Here is a 22,912-nt window from a genome sequence, read left to right as displayed (position 1 = left end):
GATTTGAGAAGAGGAAATTTTGTCTAAACAAGGTTAGTAATCTAAACTCGGAAATTATAGTTAAATGTTTATGTTCTAGTTTAATTAACTTAGAAATTGTGTAAAATCAAACGAAAACAATTGTTGAGGGACCAAATAAGAATTTAAGCCAGCCTTAGTTAGGATTTGAAATGAATGAGTTTGAGGTGTTTGAATGGTTATTTGAGGTGAATTAGGTATATAGATCATGAATGTACACTTTGAAATGCATTAGATTGAACTTTATGTAATTAGGGTTTTGAACATGTGAAAAAAATTGGAAAAAAATTTGAGAACTTGTCAATTGATGTAGTTGACCTTACTTGAGTTGAAAATTATTCAATTGTGACCATTTGTGGTGTGTGTGGATTGTTAGAACCAAGCTTTAATTCAGATTGGTTAGGGTCAACCTATAAATAGCTTGACCTAGGTCCATTTTAGGGACCAAAACTAAAAATTTACTAACCCAATTGGTGTGAGGCCAATTGAGAATGAAACTAGACACAAAATGGACCATTTTTCATTTAGGAATCATGCCCAGAAAGTGACCATAACTTAGTGAACAATTAGGCCAAATCCGGAATTGGGCACACTGACCTGTACAAAAATGACCAAATGAACACTAGTTACGTAAGTGACCATAACTTGGTCTAGGAAGGTCCAAATGAACTAAATTTTATACCCATAGAAATCTGAGACATATCTCTACAACTTTCATGAAGAAAACAAACCCAAATTTTGACCATAACCTATCCAAAAACTCACCTGCAATCAATGTACAAAAATTACCAAAACCTAGGAAATGCCAGAATTTTGGGTAACACCAAATCCAGCCAGACATGTTCAAATGGCCATAACTAGGGCTACAAAACTCGAAATAGAGTGATTCAAAAAGAGAAATAAATTTAAGACAATAAGGAACAACTTCTAGGAAGAAAACTTAGCCAAATTACCACAGTAACTTGACCAATGGAATAGTCCAATATAGGACACCAAATCTGAAATTTGGAAATTCACCTAAGAGACTTAAGATTTGAGGAAACAACCAAAACCAACAAATTAGGTAACCAAAATGTGATATGTGAGTGAAATTGAAATCCCTATACCTATTATGCATGAGAAAGTCAATAATTTGACTTGAATAGTATCATGAATAGTAATCCCAAAATATAAATTTTAAAGAACGTCAGGTTAACGGTATTAAAGCTAGATATAAATAGATTTGAATTTATTTTTGGACTTATGATAAATTATAATACTGAAACACTGTAAAATTATGTGTTTCAGTTGAAAAGAATACTGGGAAGGAACCCGAGGCATCGAGTCAAGGCCAAGAGGCGACTCGCATAAGGTTTGTGCTGTAACACCCTCATTTTCGTAGTCCGTACGTCCTACTGTTCCGATGGCTAATGTCTGCCTCGAAAAGTCTGAATGTCTGGAACTACACTCAAGTGATAGTAAACAAGCATAAAATAATGAAATATGTGATGAGAAAAATTAAAGAAAAATAAAAGAGATAAAGGAAAAATAAAAGAGATAAAATGTGACTAAGTTAAATGAGCCAAACCCATAGCGATGGGTGACCACACCGAGAAGTTACGGCGAGGACCGTTGACTAGCCTTGAACCGCGGGGAACTCGGGCAAATATTTTCAGGACCTAATTAAAGGTCTACTGAGGTGCAATTGACATTGGAAATGTCAAAGAAAAATTAGTAAGTCAATACAAATAAAAATGAAAATGTAAGAAAATCAGTGGTACAAGGAGTAAATCGGTGGTACCGAAAAAGTCTGGATTTGACCCGAAGAGGGGCATTTTGGTCATTTGACACCTAGAGTTGACTTTTAACCTAAATGTCCATGAAAAATATGTGGTATTATATTTTGAAAATTTAATGAAAAATGAAATTCAAGATAACATGTAATTAAAAGAATTATGAGGGCATTATGGCAATTATGATAACTTTGAATTATTATAATGTTAATCATAATTAGTGGGACTTAGTGGAGGATTAGTGGACCATATAAATACCCATAAGTGGACAGCAATGACCACTTCAACATTCATTTCTTCATTTTGCACAACCATGGCCGAAACATATTCTCTCAAAATCTCCATGGAAGGTTTCAATCAAAGCTCTCAATCCTCACCATTTTTCCACATAAAACCACAAGGTGCCTTCACAAGAACTTGTCCTTACCTCATGGGCAGCATGTAGGAAGTAAAAAGAAGAAGTTTTGGTGAGGTTTAGCAAGCACCAAATAAAGGTTAGTGCTTAATCTTTCCATTTTCCTTCAAATCCTTGTGTTGAGCTTTGGGTAAGTTGAATTGCTAAGAAAAATTGAGGAAATGATTGAGTATTGGTGAACCTTAGTTTTGGCAGCCATGGAACTTCATATTGTATAGCTTGCTTGTGCATGTAGATGGTAGTTTGAGGTGTTAAATTAAATGTTTAATTATATTGAAGTTGAATTCCATGTGTGAAGTTGAATGGTAAGCTTGAAAAGTGAAAATGGAAGTTGATGTGTATGTATAATTTTTGGGCAGCCTCAAAATGGAAATTTTTAATGTTCAAATTCATGAAATGTTGTTGAAATATTGTGCAAAATTTTAGCAGCATATATGTGTGTGGAATAGTAGTGATAGGTATGTAATTTGATGATGAAAGTTTGTGTGATGATTAGAAGTATTTATGTGTATACATTGTTGGGATTGAACTTTGTGAATGGTGACTGCATTTGGTGTATTTGAAGTGGTTATATTCTGTCCAAGTTGACCTATAATGTAGAGAATGGAATGGTTTTGGTTAGTGCCAAATGCAGAATATGGTGGGGAAATGAAGATGTAATTAGTAAACTTGTGTTTGGTTTGGTGTTTGAAAAGGATGTAGAGGGCAGTGTGCAAATGGACCTATAACCCTAAGTGTGTGGCTCCAATTGGTATGAGGCCAATTGAAGGTGAAACTAGCCACAAAATGTGTCAACTTTCATGAATAAAATCTACCTAAATTCTATCCAGAAAGTGACTTGAAAAATGACCAAATCCGGATTAGTGACTTGGAAGCCTGAAAATTGACCATTTGGGCAGCAGTTAGTGTTTTGGCTATAACTCACTCAAAACAGGTCCAATTGACCTGAAATTTTTACCATGAATAGTTACACATAGATCTACAATTCTTATGAAGACGCCAAAGCCTAGAAATGGCCAGAACCAAGCCAAAAAGCTTGCACAAGTTCAGATACCAAAACTGGCCGAACCAAAAGTGACCTAAAAATGACCTAAGCTTACCATTTTAGTGCATTCTATCCAGCAATGGTAAATTGACCATATCTTGGTCTACACAACTCAGAATGACCTAAAATTTTACCCCGCGTGCAATAAGACATAGACCTACAAGTTTGTAGTTTGGACCAAAATCAGAAAATTGAGGGAACTAAGTCATCTGGCTAGGTTAATATAGTGTGCCGAAATCCGGTAAATTGCAATAAAATGCAATACACTTGAAAATGAATTTGGTAACATATACCAACACTAAAGGGCTATAAAATGTGACATATTGGTAACATTGGAATTAACTCACTTAGAGTGCATCAAGGGTCAACATTATAAGTTGACTAATAAAATGAATTGAAGGGAATAGTACCAAGAAAATTTAGATATTGGATTTTATGGTTGGAAACAAATTCATTGAGTACTGAAACACTTTAAATTGTGTGTTTCGGTTGATAAGGATATTGAGAAGCATAAAAACATTTAGTTGAGGCCTAGGAGCGACTCAAATTAGGTTTTTGCATAACTAGTTTTTAATTGATTTTGTTTTGAATATTTTATATGATTAAATGACATATTTTTCTTATGTATTATGTTTAACAAGCATTAGATTTAATTCAATGATTATTGAAATTGTTATAGTATGTATGAATTTAGCTTTGTGAAATGGTATTTCCACAAGTATTAAGCATTGTTGTGAATTGAATAAATTATGTTTTTAGAAAATTGTGATAGAACATGTTTTGAATTGTGATGGGCAATTTGCATGGAAAAATGCAAATTTATTATTTGAATTGTGATGAGCATAAAAATTATTAGATATTGAAATTGACTTTGAATCGAATTGTATTGTGATTTATGCTCACTAAAAGGATTGTAATATTGTTTTATATCTCACTATAGATGCTTGACTAGGTTATTACCCGTCTCTCTCATTTGTTGAGAAGACAATGGAGTTAGTTGTGTTTTGATTACCATGGTACGTGCACAGGCTTAGATTCTTCTCTTATTAGAGGTTAGATCTAAGTTTTTTTTTTTTATGTTATGGCCCTTTCGGAAGATTCATTATTGTGGTGTGTACTGTGCACGATGATTCGACCTCCCTGACTATAGGGAGTTAGAATCCGATTCGACCTCCCTGACCATAGGGAGTTAGAATCACCCCGAAGATGGCCCTTTCGGATTAGTCTTGCATATTTAGTGAGATAAAGAATGGTTTTTGAGATAAAGAATGGTTTTTGAGATAAAGAATGACTTTTGAGATAAAGAATAGCTTTTGAGATAAAGAATGGCTTTTGAATAGTATAGAATTGTGATTTCAATTATGATTTATGTATAATCGATTTTATTGGAATTAATCTTTATTTCCAATAAATTGTTGGAATTACCTTTAAATGTTTGGTTGTGATTTGATAAATTGAATTTTGTGATCAAAGTCATTTCATACAAATGATTTATGTTATTGGCAATGAATAATTTTGAGTTTTGGAATTTGATGAGTATCCTGATTTCCAAATTGTTTGTTGTAATTTTGCTAAGGTATATTAAACTATGTTTTAAGTTATAGTTGTGCACCATTGAGTTCACCACTCAGCGATAGCTTTGTATGCTATCGCAGGTGAAAAGAGCATAGAGCAGTTGAGTAAGTTTCTTTGAAGACACATTCAGATCAGTTCCAGGTATATCATAGGTATACCCATGTTCATAGGTTTTGATGTATGCATGTAATAATATGTATGTAAATTATTTGAGCAGTTGTATAAAAACTCTTGTAAAATATTTTGGTATGTAATTAAATATAAATTATTATAAATGTAAATTTGAGATTTCATTTACCTAAATAGTTTTGTAATATTAATTTTTGAGTCTTGTAATCAATGAAATGTTTCTTTTATGATGAGGTTGGTTTGAAAATGAAATGATTGATTATTGAGATTGAATTGTGAGATGAAATGAAGTTTCTTGGAGTTGTATTTGAGAAAACATATTGGGAGTGTTTTCTTTTTCAGGTTGAAGAACTGTTTTCTCAAAATATAGCCGGCACTCTGCCAAAATTTTGAAAAATTTTTATAACCCCAGATTTTAATCGATGATTTAAATTTCACGAAAATTGATTTAAAATTCCTTGTAGTATATTTAATGGGTTACCGGTAGGCGAAGTACGATAATTCGTTAGGTGTACTACGGGATCATGTTACATCTTACGGAGGAGTACGGTGTGACATGTGCACAACATAAATATTCTTTAAAATTTGTTTGCAAAGTGCATGAAATGAATCATGATTTACTCATATTGCAAAATGGTGATTTAAATGTATGTTATGTTTTTTACTTAAACTGTTGAAAGTTTACTTGTATATGTTTGAAATGGCAATAAATGTTTGGTGAATTGTTAAGATAGTTTTGAAACCATAGTGTCATGACCATATATTTGAATGCCTCACTAGCATGACTAGTGGGAGGAATTAGTTTTGAATTTTGATTCCCTCCCTGGCTGAAGTGTTGAGGTCTGTGCCAGTAGAAGAAGAAATTAAATGGGTACCCATAGTTTGAGCTAGCTAGCCTTGTGATTTCTCATAAGCCTCCTGCTATTGAGATGGATATTATTCTGAATGGCATGATATAACCGTGTATTTTTATGAAATTCATTTTGAGACTTCCTAAATGAAATTGTTTGGACTAAAAGTTTATAAATCATGTTTTGTATCTGTCTTTCATTTTTAGCACTGTGTTTGAATAAATGTGATTTTAATTATACATAAAATGTTATTTTAGTATGTTGTGCACCACTGAGTCATAGTACTCAGCGATGGATGTTATTGTTGTCGCATATATAGAGACTAGAGGAGCAGCAGAGTGAGCTGCTGGAGATCTTGGAGCTACATTCCTGAGGTTTTATCGGGTATAATTTTATAGCCTGATTGTAATGTTTATATTTGTGTATGTAACCGTATGTACATGTATAAATTGGCTTTGAGCAGTTGTATAGATTTTGTAATAATATTAGTTTGAATTTTCTAATATAAATTTTTGGGTTGATGAATGTAAATTGTTTTTACTTCAATGAAAAATAAATGGAAATATTGAGAATTGTTTGAAATTTTGGAGTTTGGGAAAAATTGTGTTAATTGTGTTGTAGCAGTGATGGATTTTGACGAAAAGAATTATAGGAAGTGTTTTTATAGGTTTTTGAAGAACTATTTTCTTAAAATATAGACGGCACTCAACTGAAATTTTTCCAAAATTTGCAAACAAATAAAAATAAACAAAAATTTTAACTAGCTTTTAAACTTCTATTAATTGTAAGAAAATGCTCACTACTTCCAAAAAGTAAGAAAATGGTTTTAAAATCCCTTGTAGGGTACTTAATGAGTTATCAATAGGTAAATTTTCGTAGTTTATTAGGTATTCTATGGGATCATGTTATGCCTTACAGAAGGGTAAGGTGTGACATGTTTTAGTGGTATCAGAGCGAATTTTTGAAATATGTTTTGATTTGTGAATTTGTATCTTTTCTTTGATAAGTGCAACTGCTCAATGTCCTTATTTGTTACATACAGTGCATTACATCATAAATATGAACTAACGGAGGGAAATCTCCTTGTGTTATTTGTTCAGGAGATATCCTAACTCCAGATTGAAATGGAAGAAGGGGATCGCTTTGTTGAGCAATCGGTAGAGGCTAAGGCCCAAGGGGAAGCCCCAGCTCTCCAAAATGTCAGTGGGTCATGGGCACCGGCACCATAAATGCCACAATTTCCTGCACAATTTACCCAGCAGGTAGCTGCTATGTTTCAACAGATGGCTAGAGGTATGCCTGCTCAAGCTCCACCCCAGACTCCTGTAGTGCAACCTCAGGCTCTAGTCAGACAGTATGACAAGCTGTTGAAATATGGGGCCAGAGAGGATGGATTGAGTCTTCAAGAAACTACACTGCTCGGATGAACTAAAGTTTGAATATTCAGTGTCTTTGTTGTAAGGGGATGCATATGACTGGAGGAAGACCATCCCCCACAACTTGGTAGAACCGCCAGTATTGACCTGGGATGACTTCATCAGAGAGTTCATACAGAAATATGTCCCAGATGCATATGTGGATCAGAAACTACAAAAATTTCTGAGTCTGAAGTAAGGTAACAGATCAGTGGCAGAGTATGAAAAGGAGTTCTCCCGCTTTAGCCACTATGCTGAGAGTCTCTTATCTACCATCAAAGAAAGGTGCAAGAGATTTGAGACCAGTTTGAAGCCCAGTCTGAGGATGCAAGTAGTTGGATTCAGATACAGTAACTTCTCTGAGCGCATCTCTTAGGCACTTGAGTTAGAAAGGATTGAGTCAGAAGGGGTACCAGTGAAAGAAAAATTAGAGAAGACCAAAAAATCAGAGAAAGATAAAGGGGAAAAATCAGCAGAGCAAAGTTCCAATGGCAATACTAGAAAAAGGAAGAAATTTGGGGGACCAAGCAGAGGTAGAGGTGGAAAGTTCGGAAGGGGAAGATTCTCCAGACAGAGACCTCCTAGATCTGGTCAGTAGTCGACCAGGGGTTCATATCCTCCCCGCCCCTGTGAGACATGTGGCAATACTCATGGAAGAGAATGTTATTGGGCAACAGGATCTTGCTTTAACTATGGAGGTACAGGCCATCTCGTTAAGGACTGCACCAATGCCCATAAATTTGGGCCAGCTCCTAGTACTGTTAAGGGATCTATTCAGAGTTCTGCTACCAGAGGTTCACAACTAGTTAGCAGAGGAAGAGGCAGAGGTAGAGGCAATGCTTCTGGCAGTCAGGGTACCATTAGCCAGTCAGCACAAGGGAGTGCTCTAGCCAGGGTTTACACTATGAGACTGCGGGAAGAGGCTGAGACTTTCGATGTTGTAGCTGGTACATTCTCTATCTCTGATCAAGATGTATTTGTACTATTTGATCAGGGTTCAACCCACTCATATGTTAGTGCTAGCATAGTTAGTTCCCTTGCGATTCCGTGTGCCAAAATGGATTTTGAAGTGCTAGTAACTAGTCCATTAGGACAAAAGGTCCGAGTCAATAGAATCTATAGAGATTGTCCTTTCATGATCCAAGGACACACTTTTCTGTCATATTTAATTGAAATGCCCTTCAGAGATTATGATATCATCTTGGGCATTGATTGGTTAGCCAGGCATCATGCCATGATTGACTATAGACTGAAGATAGTCACTTTTGGTCTCCCTCTATACGGTGATGTGGTAATACATGGGGAGAGGCAGTTACTGAAGGAGTGGAAGCACGAAAAACACAAGTTTATACCATTGAATTCAAAAATTTTCACCTAGGGTCATATGTATCATGCAAGATTTATTTTTATCTATTTGATTTCAATGATAAACAACATATTAAAACACTTTTAATATGTTTTTGGATCTGTATTTGCCATTTAAGATTTTAAAAATTAATCAGATTAATTTTAGAACCCTAGATTAGATCAAGAACAAATACATTAACCTCTTGATGCACTGCAGTGTATTTGCGCCTTTCGAATGCGTTTTCAGGACACCAGATGTTGTCCCTCTAGCTTTTCCACACCAAGTTCACCTATGGGAGCCCTTGAACAGCTTCTAAAGCTTTTTCTATTAATTAGAAAATTAAGTTTTGCCTTTTAAGAGATTAAAGATGTAAATAGGACACTAGAAACAATTTCTAGTATTTTTAATTCAAGAGATTGTTTGCTAATCTCTTGGAATTGATGAGAGATGAAGAAGAAGAGAAGGAGAGGAGCCTTTGGGTGGCAGCACAAAGAGGAGTAGCTGCTGGTTGTGTTGTTTCTTTTCATAAAAACACTTATATAGCTAGGTTAACACATTAAACCCTTACTACATGTCACCCTTTGATTGGTTCTAGGTTTAATTGACCCAATCACATTGTGCCAAGTGTCAAACCTATATTTAATCTTAATTTTAATCATCTTACATGATTCAAAGACATTTGGCAAGCTTATGTATAGTGCCATGTGTCACCATCTCATGGTGCCACATATCACCCTGTGAAATGACCAAAATGCCCCTGTGTCTTAATTTTGAGTTCTCAACCCAAAATAATTATTTCTCTTCTTCTAATCAATTTGTATCAAATATAAATCAATTAATTAATCTTTATTAATTAATTTTTCATTAATTAAATTCATATTTAAACACTTTAAATATAAATTTAACTTATATTATACATCCAATAACCTAGATTTGGTTTCAAGTCATGTTAGGGACTTTGCAATCTAATTGCAAACCAAACCTATTTAATTAATCAATTAAACTCTTTAATTAATCAATTAAACTCTTTAATTAATTAATTAATTAAATCATATTTAATTAGGTGATTATGTCACACCTTACCCCTCTGTAAGGCATAACATGATCCCGTAGAATACCTAATGAACTATCGTACTTCACCTACCGATAACTCATTAAGTACCCTACAAGGGATTTTAAAATAATTTTCTTATTTTTGATAAGTGGTGAGCATTTTCTAATAGGTATTTAAAACATTTAATTAAAGTCGAAATTTTTGGCCCATTTTATTTTTTCTCAAATTTTATAAAAATTTTGGCAGAGTTTCGTTTGTATTTTGAGAAAACAGTTCTTCAAATACCTGAAATAAAGCACTTCCAATTATTTTTCTCAACAACTTCTTCAAATTCACAATCATCTCAATCAATTTCACAAGTTCAAAATTCAACAATCCTCAAGATACTGTCAATCAATTTCATACATTCATATTTCTTTGAAGATAAACAATTTATATATACATCATACTACAATTTACATAAAGAAAATCCAAACTAAAATTTATTACAAATTTTGTACAAGCTGCTCAAGACCCATTTTCACATGTCCATACATTTATGTGCAATACATACAACAAAATGAATATTTATAGTCAGGGTATAAATTATACCCGATAACTTCATGCTGATAGATCCTCAATCCTCAGTAGCTTAGTCTGCTGCTCCTCTAGTCTCTAAATCTGCAACAGTAATAACCGCTATCGCTGAGTACTAGGACTCAGTGGTGCACAACATACTAAAATAATCTTTATGCATAATTTAAATCACATTTATTCAAAAATTGAACTAAGCATGCGAGTTAAACACAAAACATGAATTATGAGATTTTATTCCAAACAATTTCATTTTGAAGTATCAAACACATTTCATCAAACCCACAGTTAGATCATGCCATTCGAAACAAATATAATCTCAATAGCTAGAGGCTAAGGAGAAGTCACATCACAAGGATAGCTAGCTCAAATATATAGATATCCATTCAAATCCTCTTCTACTGGCACACCTCAACACTTCTCCAGAGAAGGAATCAAAATTCGAAACTAATTACCCCCACTAGTCATGCTAGTGAGGTGTTCAAATATACGGTCATGACACTGTGGTTTCAAAACTTATCTTAACAATTTGCTAAACATTGCTATTTCAAATATACACAATAACTTTTACAGTTTAAATCAAAACATCATAAATAATGTCACAAATAAACTTTCAACAATTCAAAGCAAAAAATAAAATACATATTTCATTCACTTTATCAATGAATTTTAAAGCATAGTGATGTTGTGCACAAACCTCAAGCGAGTCGCCTCTTGGCCTTGACTCGATTCCTCAAGTTCTTTCTCGATATTTTTTTCAACTAAAACACACAATTTTACAATGTTTTAGTACCATAACTTAGCATAAATCCAAAAATAAATTTAACTTCACTTTTACCTAGCTCTAACGTGCTAAACTCAACGTCCTTGAAATTTTGTGTTTTGGGGTTACTATTCACTACACTATTCAAGTTAAATTGTTAACTTTCTAAGGCTGAATAGGTATGGGATTCCAACTTCACCCGCATACCACATTTTGGTCACTAAATTTGTTGGTTTTGGTTATTTATTTAAATTCTAAGTCTTTTAGGAAAATTTGATAAATTTTCAGTTTTGGTGTTTAAGGTTTCACTGTTCCATTGGTCACTTTTCTTTTGGAATTTGGCAAAACTTTATTCATAGAAAATGTTCCCTATTGTCTTAAGTTTATTCTCCTTTTTGAATCACACCAATTGGAGTTTTGTACCCCAAGTTATAGCCATTTGAACCATGGCTGTCGGATTGGACTCAACCCAGTTTTCTGGGCAAATTTTGGTTCTGGCAGTTTTAGGTCACCAACTTTGGGTGGGTAATTGACTTGATTAATAGCATAATTTGAGTTTGTATTCTTCATGAAAGTTTTAGGTCTATACTTCAACTGTCCATTGGTAAAATTTCAGGTCATTTAGACCTTCCTAGCTTAAGTTATGGCCAAATGAACAAACATTGTTCATTTGGTCAGTTTGTACAAGGCAGACTGTGATTTTCTAAGTTTGGTCAATTTGTTCACTAGGTTTTGTTCACTTTTTTGGCATGCTTCCTAAATGAAAATTGTGTCATTTAGTGTCTATTTTCATTCCCAATTGGTCTCATACCAATTGGACTTGTAAATTTTCATTTTTGGTCCCTCAAAGAAACCTTGGTCATGCTACAATTCGAATTTGGTTTTTGATTCAAACACTTTTAACACTCTTCATTAGGTCACAAATGACCATTTCTCTCCTTAAACTAGGTCAAGGACATCATTTACAAATTTCTCACATTTTTGTCTCTAAACCCTTATGTCCAAAACCCTAATTCACAATTTCCTTACATTTAGCTAATTCAAGTCTTTAATCATAACTATTTAACTACTTAAGGTTCATATTTCCATCCAAAATAATCAAACCATGCAATAACAACCCCATACACATGCTAGCCAAAAATCAGTTTGGTCCCTCAACAATTTGTTTCATTTCATTTTAAGTTTATTTCTAAGTAAATCAAGCTATAACAGCTATAAACACAACTACTAAATCTTAAACTTTCAAATTGGTGTGCTTACCTCACTTGAATTTGAATTCTCTAATTTCCCTCTTCTTTTCTTCTTTCTTTGATGATCAATCTTCTTCTCAAGTGACTAAAACAAGTTCTAATAGAAGTTATTGAGGTTTAATGAAGAATTGTAACCTTGAGTGCAAGCTTTAATGGAGGATATCCATGGAGAAGTAAGGGAAGGGTTTCGGCCGGCTTGGGTTGGGAGAGAAGATAAGGGTAATTTTTTTTTTCTTTGTTTTATTTTTGTCTTACTCAATAGATATTTAACTTAGTCAAATTTGGTAGGAAATTAAAAATCAATTTTGACATCATTTTGATGTCATAAAGTGATGTAATTTGCTTTTTCTCTTCTTTTCCTTTTTTTTTCTCCATTTATCTATTAGTTCTTTAATTTAATTCCCGACTCTGAAGTTTTCTTTTCTCCGATTTTATTTGACAGTTAGGTCAGGAGTCAGCTCTCGGGGTCAATTGACCAAATTGCCCCTCGCCGATTCAACCCGATTTGCAAATAATTCAATATTTCTTCCGGCTCCCTGACTTAATTATTTGACTGGCTTAACAGTTCTTTTTCGTGATTTTCTCTTTTTCACTGTGTTCACAATGGTCCTAAGGACCACGGCGTCACATTTTACGGTTCAAAATTTGAGTTTAAATCGACTTGGCAACCATTCCCGAGAAGGTCACCCATCGCTGTGACTCTTGGCTCGTTTAACTTCTTATGTTCTATTTTTCTTTTTTATACTTAACTAATTGACAATTACTAATTATTTGTGTTTATAGCTTATCTAGTTGTCTTAAGTGTGGTTTTAATCCCCTTAATTGTCCGGACCGACACCGGTCACCGGAATAGTGAAATATACCAGGCTATACAAATAGGAGTGTTACAGATTACTTGTGTATGTGTGTGACTTACTAGGCTCATCACTAATTGGCAATGACATACGATATCAACTCTTAATATCATCAGAACTCTTTCTTACCATAAATGATTTCTCTAAATCATTTTATGCACCTCATAGACCATGGTTAACACCTAGCATAGCATGCCATGGCTACCCAATCAGTAATAAGGTTTACCTTAAATGAACCTATAATCATATGTTACCATGCACTAGAATCTTTCTGTTACAAAATCCCAACTCAAGCTGGAGTCATGGTTTATGTCAAACTCCATTTGCTATGAATATTATGTTCTCTTTTAATTCTAGTTCTTGATTAAAAAGATTTTCTCATCAGAAACTCTTTCTGAATAAATCTATCTGTCCTAGCCAGGAATTTGAAACATCAAGAACAATTAAATGAACATAGGATTTTATCTCTATTTACTTAGAGGAACATATTCCATCTTGATCAACACCTACCTCTATATATAACTAGTAGGAGCCAACACATGCCCATATATACACAGTACAAGTATGAAAGCAGTATCAAACTCAAACTACCTATATACAAGATAACTGTGCTATCTCAGGTCTAAAGATTATATGCACTGATATGATTTATGACAATGCATTGACAAGAGTAAACTCCATGTGCTTGTCATAAGTGTCACTGGTTCGGCCTACTTATCATGTATAAGTGCCTATCATGTTTGTTATATGGCATGAGACTCACCATTCCATCTTATTTATATCTCATATAAATAACTAGGAAACAAATATGAATACAATCTTTCTGGATAAGTCATGTCCTTATTATGAAGTATCCTTGATTGTGAACCTCTTTATGATACTTTGTACTAGAAATACTATCACTCATATTCTTAACAACTTAAGAATAGAATTTCTAACAAAATATCAATGGACCTTTTCTATTACACATTAATATATTATGTAAATGGAAAAGTGAAAATGCCTTTTATTAATAAAAACATATACAAGATACATACTAAATGATATGCTCTAGGGCATACTACTAACAATCTCCCACTAGCACTAGAGCCATTCATTACAGTATCTTAGACTCATCTTCTCAAGATGTCGGTCTAGCTGAGTCTGTGACATAGGCTTAGTGAATGGATCAGCTGGATTTTCAGCTGATGCTATTTTCTGCATGGCTACATCGCTTCGTCCAACTATTTCTCTAATAATGTGGTAGCGCCTTTCTATGTGTTTGGATTTCTAGTGAGACCTTGGTTCCTTAACCTATATGACTGCTCCATTATTGTCACAGTGTAGTGGAACTGCTGACTCAATGGAAGGAACTACTGCAAGTTCTGTCATGAACTTCTTTATCCAAACAGCTTCCTTTGCAAAGATCCGATGCAAAGAATATACTCAAATTTCGGTAGTGGAATCTGTAGTCGTGCTCTGTTTGGAACTCTTCCAACTTACTGCACCTACATTACAAATGAACACATATCTAGATGTAGACTTTCTATCATTGATATCTGATTGGAAATTAGAATCAGTATAACCATCCAATTGCAAGTCTCCACTTTCATAGATCAAGAATAAATCCTTAGTTCTTCTCAAGTACTTAAGGATATTCTTGACAGCTATCTAGTGTTCCAAACCTGAATTGGATTGATAACTGCTAGTCAAACTAACAGCATAAGCGATATCCGGCCTAGTACACAACATCGCATACATTAAACTTCCAATAGCCGAAGCATATGGAATCCTGGCCATCTTATCTCTTTCTTCAGGTGTCTTTGGAGATATCTCTTTAGAAAGGTGGATACCATGTCTCACTGGTAACAATCCTCTCTTGGAATCAAGCATGTTAAACCTTTTTAACACCTTTTCCAAGTATAGACTTTGGGATAAACCAATTATTCTTTTCGCTCTATCTCTATAGATGCGAATTCCAAGAATATAGGTTACCTCCCCTAAGTCTTTCGTGGAGAATGTATTTGACAATCATATCTTTACAATTGTTAACATACCTGTGTCATTACCCATCAACAGTATATCATCCACATGTAAGACAAGGAAAGTGATAGCACTGTTACTAACCTTCTTATATACACATGGCTCATCCTCGTTTTTGATAAAACGAAATGATTTAATGGCTTCATCAAAACGAATGTTCCAACTCCTCGAAGCTTGCTTCAACCCATAAATGGATCGCTTTAGCTTGCATACCTTGAAACCATATTGGGATTCAAAAACCCCTAGATTATTCCATGAAAATGTTTTCTTTAATGTATCCATTGAGAAAAGCTGTTTTGACATCCATCTGCCAAATCTCATAATTATAGTATGCAGCTATTGCTAATAGAATCTTAATTGATTTATGCATGGCAACAGGCGAGAAAGTCTCCTCATAGTCGATTCCTTGCCTTTGGCAAAACCCTTTCGCTACTAGCCTTGCCTTATAGGTCTCTACCTTTCCATCAGAACTAATTTTCTTCTTGAAAACCCATTTGTTCCCTATAGGTATAATACCTTCAAGTGGGTCAACAAGATCCCAAACTTGATTCTTATACATGGAATCAATTTTGGATTTCGTAGCACAATCCATTTTGAAGAGTCTATATCTGATATAGCTTCTTCATAGGTAAGTGGATCATCTCCATGATCTACTTCTTCATGAGTAGACAACTCTTGTTCTTCTTCATGAAGGAAACCATATCTCACTGGTGGGTGAGATACCCTAGTTGTTATATGAGGAACAGCTATAGATGTTTCATCAACGGGCGTAAGTTGACTAGATGGATCTATATCCATCTGATCTATTAGTTGGTCAAAATTCTCCAATTCTAACTCTATTTGCCTTCCTTTGCCTCCTTCTTGAACAAACTGTTGTTCAAGAAATGTAGCATCTCTACTCACCACAACCTTTTGTGATGTAGGCAAATAAAAATAATATCTAAAACTATCTTTTGGATATCCAACAATTCAACCCTTTTCTGATCTGGTTTCCAATTTATCAATGTTCAGCTTTTTGATTAAGCTGGATAACCCCAAATCTTAACATGCTTAAGACTTGGTTTTCTTCCATGCCATATCTCATAAGTTGTGGAAGAAACTAAATTTGATGGAATCCTATTCAGAATATACAAAGCTGATTCTAATGCAAATCCCTAAAAGGAGATTGGCATATCAGTATAGCTCATCATACTACGTACTATATCCAATAGGGTACGATTTCTCCTTTCATATACACCATTCAGCTGTGGTGTTCCTGGAGGAGTCAGCTAGGAAACAATGCCGTGCTCTCTCAAGTATTCATCAAATTCAATACTCAAATATTCACCTCCACGATCTGATCGAAGAGCTTTAATACTCTTTCCTGTTTGATTTTCTACTTCAGATTTAAATTCTTTGAACTTTTCAAAGGATTCATGTTTGTATTTCATCAAATACAAATACCCAAACCTTGATTTATCATCAGTAAAGGTAATAAAGTAATGAAAATCGCCTCTAGCCATTTCCTTAAATGGACCACATACATCACTCTATATTAGCTCCAAAATATTTTCAGCTGTAGCCCTTGTCCAACAAAGGGTGATCTAGTCATTTTGCCCTGAAGGAAAGATTCACAAGTTGGAGTAGGCTCAGAGCCCAATGAGGATAAAATCCCAATTTTCTCCAATTTTGCAATCCTATCTTCTGCAACATGACATAACCTTAAGTGCCAAATATATTTTGAACTTGAGTTGGTTTTCACCATGGCATTGCATTCATTTAGATCACTTGCATTCATTTTGTGTTTGTCATTATTATCCAAATAATAAAGACCATCATTCATATAACTCAAACCAACATATTTATTTTCAAAATAAATATTGCAAACATCATTTGTGAATTGAAATTCATAGCCATTTCTAGTCAAACTAGATATAGAAATGATGTTCTTAAAAGCATCAGGTACATATAAAATATTATCTAAACACAAAACATGTCCAAACATGTAAAAAGATTTAGATCCTATGGCTACAACTTCAAAAGTTGAGCCATTGCCAATCCGAAGTCTAACATCTCGAGAATGCAAGCTGCTACTATTTGCTAGTTCCTGCATATCTTTAGAAATGTGAGAACTGGCACCAGTATCTAAAACCCAAGCTGTAGATGAACTATGAGTATCATCAGAATCTAAATAACAAGATATGGATATACCTTCCGAAGGTTTATCCTTCTTGTCCTTCAGAGAAGCAAGATACTCTAGGCAGTTCCTTTTCCAGTGCCCATCCTTCTGGCAGTGGAAACACTTTCCTTTACCTCCATCAGTTTTAGTCGTCCCTTTCTGTTTAGCTATTTTCTTGGAGGGACCAGAAATCTGAGATTTCTTTTTCTTATTGCCCTTCTTCTTGTTGGACTTTCCAGTAGAAGAAGATGCAATCAAAGCTACCTCTGTTCCTTTATTGCCCGGCATATTCTTTTGGGCAATAACCAGCATGTTGAGTAAACCAGCTAAGGTGCATTCCTGTTTAGTCATATGAAAATTTGTCACAAAATTCCCAAAACTCAAGAAGGGACTGAAGGATTAAATCCGTCAATAGTTAGAAATCCATGTTCAAGTCAAGATGTTCCAGCTGCTCAATCAGCCGAATCATCTTGTGGACATGATCCCTAACATTTTGTCCCTTAGACATCCTCATGCGGAACAGCTGCCTAGATATCTCATACCTAGCATTCTTGCTGTGCTCACCATACCACTCTTATAGGTGATGGAGGATCTCACTCGCACTCTGCATGTTCTCATGCTGCTTCTGTAACTCATTACTCATGGAAGCAAGCATGTAACACTTAGCTCTCATATCATGCTCCTTCCACTTGTCCAAAGTTTCATGTTCCTCTTGAGTGGCCTGTGGAGGTAAGGGACTAGGAACATTTGAATCTACAACATATCCTATATGTTCAAGGTTCAGGACAAGTTTCAAATTTCTTAGCCAATTAGACAGATTAGGTCCTGTTAACCTATTGCGATCAAGTATGCTTGCAAGGATATTGGATGGTGGTGGTTGTTCTGTGTTCATTATTATCAGAAAATTAACTGCAGAAAATAACTAGATTAAGTAGTAAATGTATAATGTAATTAACCAAAATGATTATGGTCTTTTAATCAAATTGGTCCTCCCACTAACTTAGCGAATCCTACACTTCCATAGTAGAAAACGGAAATCCTAGTTGGATGGATTTCTAGTTGGTGATTGAATTCTTATAATTCTATTGATCATCCTCAGGTACATCCATTATTGGAATTATAATAAACTATAAGTGAGCAACTCCTTTCCCATCACATCTCATGTGAGGTTCAATCCTTTACCTAGCCCCTAATGCTCAAAATCTCAGGTACATCCATTATTGACTTATATTGCATTAGTTAAGTTAATCCCATTGAGCCAGTAATTATGCAAATAATTTTAATGTCCTCAGCTACATTCAATATTGGCCACCAAACCATTTACATATTTACAACATCTCATGCTTAACAATTATTCTTAAGAAAATCTCTTAAATTAATTGTATCTTATGCAACTATTTAAAATTTCTTAAAATAATTGCCCTAATAGAGGGCCCATGTTATAATTACTTTAATTATAGCATTTCCAACTTAATCATTTGTTTGGAAGATTTTATGGTCATCCTAATTACTATTAAGGTCTCACTTTGCACATTATCCATTTAGCATGCATATATCATATAATTGTATACATTCCCATACATCTTATGCATTCATGGATAAGCAGTAATTATGGTATGATCATGGACTTTCTAAGGGATTCAATTCTGAGCCACCAAGAATTGAATCAGGGCATTCCTAGGTGCATGTCATTCGTTCATTTTACAAGAGTTGCTGAAGGAGTACATAATCAACACTTGATCTTGAATTCCTCCCACTGGTCCCACCAATGCTCTTGACCTCCTTGAACTTCTTACAATCCAATATTACATAGTAATCCTTAGTATACCAAGGTGAATTTACAAGAACTTAAATAAATGAAATTACAACCCAAAATTATTACAACCTTAATAATACATGCCCAAAATAAATTAATTAATTTATAATCCCAAAGAAACATAAAAGAAATAAATCCAATCACATTGGTCTTTTATAGTCCATGATCATCCATCACGCATATCACTATTTAACAATTAAATAAAACATACATAAATTAAATTAAATATCTCATATTCAATTTAAAAATCCAGATTTGAATATGATTCAAACAAATTTAAAAATTTGGATTTGAATCTCATTGAAACAAATTTTAAAATTCAGATTTGAAACACATTCAAACAACCTTAAAAATTCAGATTTGAATGACATTCAAATAATTTTTAAAAATAAGATTTGAATCACATTCAAACAATTTTTAAAAATTCAGATTTGAATATTATTCAAACAACTTTAAAAAAATCAGATTTAAATATGATTCAAATAACTTTAAAAATTTAGATTTGAATCACATTCAAACAACTTTTAAAATTTAGATTTGAATCACATTTAAACAATTTTTAAAATTCTGATTTGAATCAAAATTTAATTTTGCGATTAAAACTACTAATTAAACACTTTAATTAGTCATAGGATAGGCCTTAGATCATACAACAATTGCATAATTAAAAAGCCAAACCTTGCACCACCCATGAAGCCACAAACCTTGCGCACCATGTTGGTGTTCTTCAAGCATGCTGCCACACATCCATTGCAACCAGCAATGGATAAATCATCTCATAATCAAAACACACAATTAAATCATATAATAAACAATCTAAATGGCAAATATAGTGGCTCTGATACCAATTGAAGGAGCAGAAGCATGAAAAACACAAGTTTATACCATTGAATTAAAAAATTTTCACCTAGGGTCTTATGCATCATGCAAGATTTATTTTTATCTATTTGATTTCAATGATAAACAACATATTAAAATAATTTTAATATGTTTTTGGATATTTATTTGCCATTTAATATTTTAAAAATTAATCAGATTACTTTTAGAACCCTAGATTAGATCAAGAATAAATACACTAACCTCTTGATGCACTGCAGTGTATTTGCGCCTTTTGGATGCGTCTTTAGGACACCAGATGTTGTCCCTCTAGCTTTTCCACACCAAGTTCACCTATGGCAGCCCTTGAACAGCTTCTAAAGCTTTTTCTATTAATTAGAAAATCAAGTTTTGCCTTTTAAGAGATTAAAGATGTAAACAGGACACTAGAAATAATTTCTAGTATTTTTAATTCAAGAGATTGTTTGCTAATCTCTTGGAATTGATGAGAGATGAAGAAGAAGAGAAGGAGAGGAGCCTTTGGGTGGCAGCATAAAGTGGAGTAGCTGCTGGTTGTGTTGTTTTCTTTTCATAACAACACTTATATAGCTAGGTTAACATATTAAACCCTTGCCACATGTCACCCTCTGATTTGTTTTAGGTTCAGTTGACCCAATCACATTGTGCCAAGTGTCAAACCTATATTTAATCTTAATTTTAATCATCTTACATGATTAAAAGAACATATGGCAAGCTTATGTGTAGTTCCATGTGTCACCATCTCATGGTGCTACATGTCACCCTGTGAAATGACCAAAATGCCCCTGTGTCTTAATTTTGAGTTCTCAACCCAAAATAATTATTTCTCTTCTTCTAATCAATTTAAATCAAATATAAATCAATTAATTAATATTTATTAATTAATTTCTCATTAATTAAATTCATATTTAAACACTTTAAACATAAATTTAACTTATACTATCCATCCAATAACCTAGATTTGGTTTCAAGTCATGCTAGGGACTTTGAAATCTAATTGCAAACCAAGCCTATTTAATTAATTAATTAAACTCTTTAATTAGTTAATTAATTAAATCATATTTAATTAGGTGATTACTTGTGTATATGTGTAACTTACTAGGCTCATCACTAATTAGTAATGAGATATGATATCAACTCTTAATATCATCATAACTCTTTCTCACCATAAATGATTTCTCTAAATCATTTTATGCACCTCATAGACCATGGTTAACACCTAGCATAGCATGCCATGGCCACCCAATCAGTAATAAGATTTACCTTAAATGAACCTATAATCATATGTTACCATGCTCTAGAATCTCTCTGTTACAAAATCCCAACTCAAGCTGGAGTCATGGTTTATGTCAAACTCCATTTGCTATGAATATTATGTTCTCTTTTAATTCCAGTTCTTAATTAAAAAGATTTTCTCATCAGAAACTCTTTCTGAATAAATCTATCTGCCCTGGCCAGGAACTTGAAACATTAAGAACAATTAAATGAACATAGGATTTTATCTCTATTTACTTAGAGGAACATATTCCATCTTGATCAATACCTACCTCCATATATAACTAGTAGGAGCCAACACATGTCCATATATCCATACACAGTACAAGTATGAAAGTAGTATCAAACTCAAACCACCTATATACAAGATAACTGTGCTATCTTAGGTCTAAAGATTATATGCACTTATGTAATTTATGACAATGCATTGACAAGAGTAAACTCCATGTGCTTGTCATAAGTGTCATTGGTTTAGCCTACTTATCATGTATAAGTGCCTATCATGTGTGTTATATGGCATGAGACTCACCATTCCATCTTACTTATATCTCATATAAATAACTTGGAAACAAATATGAATACAATCTTTCTGGATAAGTCATGTCCTTATTATGAAGTATCCTCGATTGTGAACCTATTTATGATACTTTGTACTAGAAATACTGTCACTCATATTCTTAACAACTTAAGAATATAATTTCTAACAAAATATCAATGGACCTTTTCTATTACACATAAATATATTATGTAAACGGAAAAGTGGAAATGCCTTTTATTAATAAAAACATGTACAAGATACATACTAAATGATATGCTCTAGGGCATACTACTAACAGTTACTGCCATCAAACATCATTTCGGCTGCACTAGATAGAAGGATGATCAAAAAGGGGTGTGAAGCATACTTGGCACATGTGATAGACACCCAAGTGGGGAGTCTAGCACTGAGGGACATCCCTACCATATGTGACTTTCTAGATGTGTTCTCTGATGAGTTGCCAGGATTACCTCCTGAAAGAGAAGTGTAGTTTGAAATTGATGTTATGCCTGGTGTGGACTCAATCTCCATAACACCATGTAGAATGGAACCAGCAGAATTTAAAGAGTTAAAAGTGCAGTTGCAAGAGCTTCTTGATAAAGGCTTTATTCACCCTAGTGTGTCACCTTGGGGAGCGCCAATGTTGTTTGTTAAGAAGAAGGATGGCACTCTCTGATTATGTATTGACTGTCGACAATTGAATAAGGTGACAATAAAGAATAGATACCCATTGCCTCGCATTGATGACTTGTTTGAGCAGTTGAGGGGTGTAGCTGTGTTCTCTAAAATTGACCTGAGATCAGGTTATTATCAGCTAAAAGTACAAGAGCAGAGTATTCCTAAAAACTGCCTTTAGAACTCGCTATGGCCATTATGAGTTCTTGGTCATGCCATTCGGGTTAACTAATGCTCTGGCTGCTTTTATGGATATGATGAACACTATCTTCAGACCATACCTCGACCAGTTTGTTGTGGTATTCATAGATGATATATTGGTCTACTCAAGGAGTGCAGAAGAGCATGATAGACATCTGCGGATTATACCATCGACTTTGAGGGAGAAAGAACTATACGCCAAATTGTCGAAGTGTGAATTTTGGTTAAAGGAAATATCCTTCTTGGGGCACATAGTATCGTCAAAGGACATCAAGGTAGATCCAGGTAAGATAGAAGCTTTCCTTAATTG

This window comes from Hevea brasiliensis, chromosome 4, assembly GCF_030052815.1.
Source record: "Hevea brasiliensis isolate MT/VB/25A 57/8 chromosome 4, ASM3005281v1, whole genome shotgun sequence".
NCBI lineage: Eukaryota > Viridiplantae > Streptophyta > Magnoliopsida > Malpighiales > Euphorbiaceae > Hevea > Hevea brasiliensis.
Note: the sequence above shows the minus strand (reverse complement) of the source record.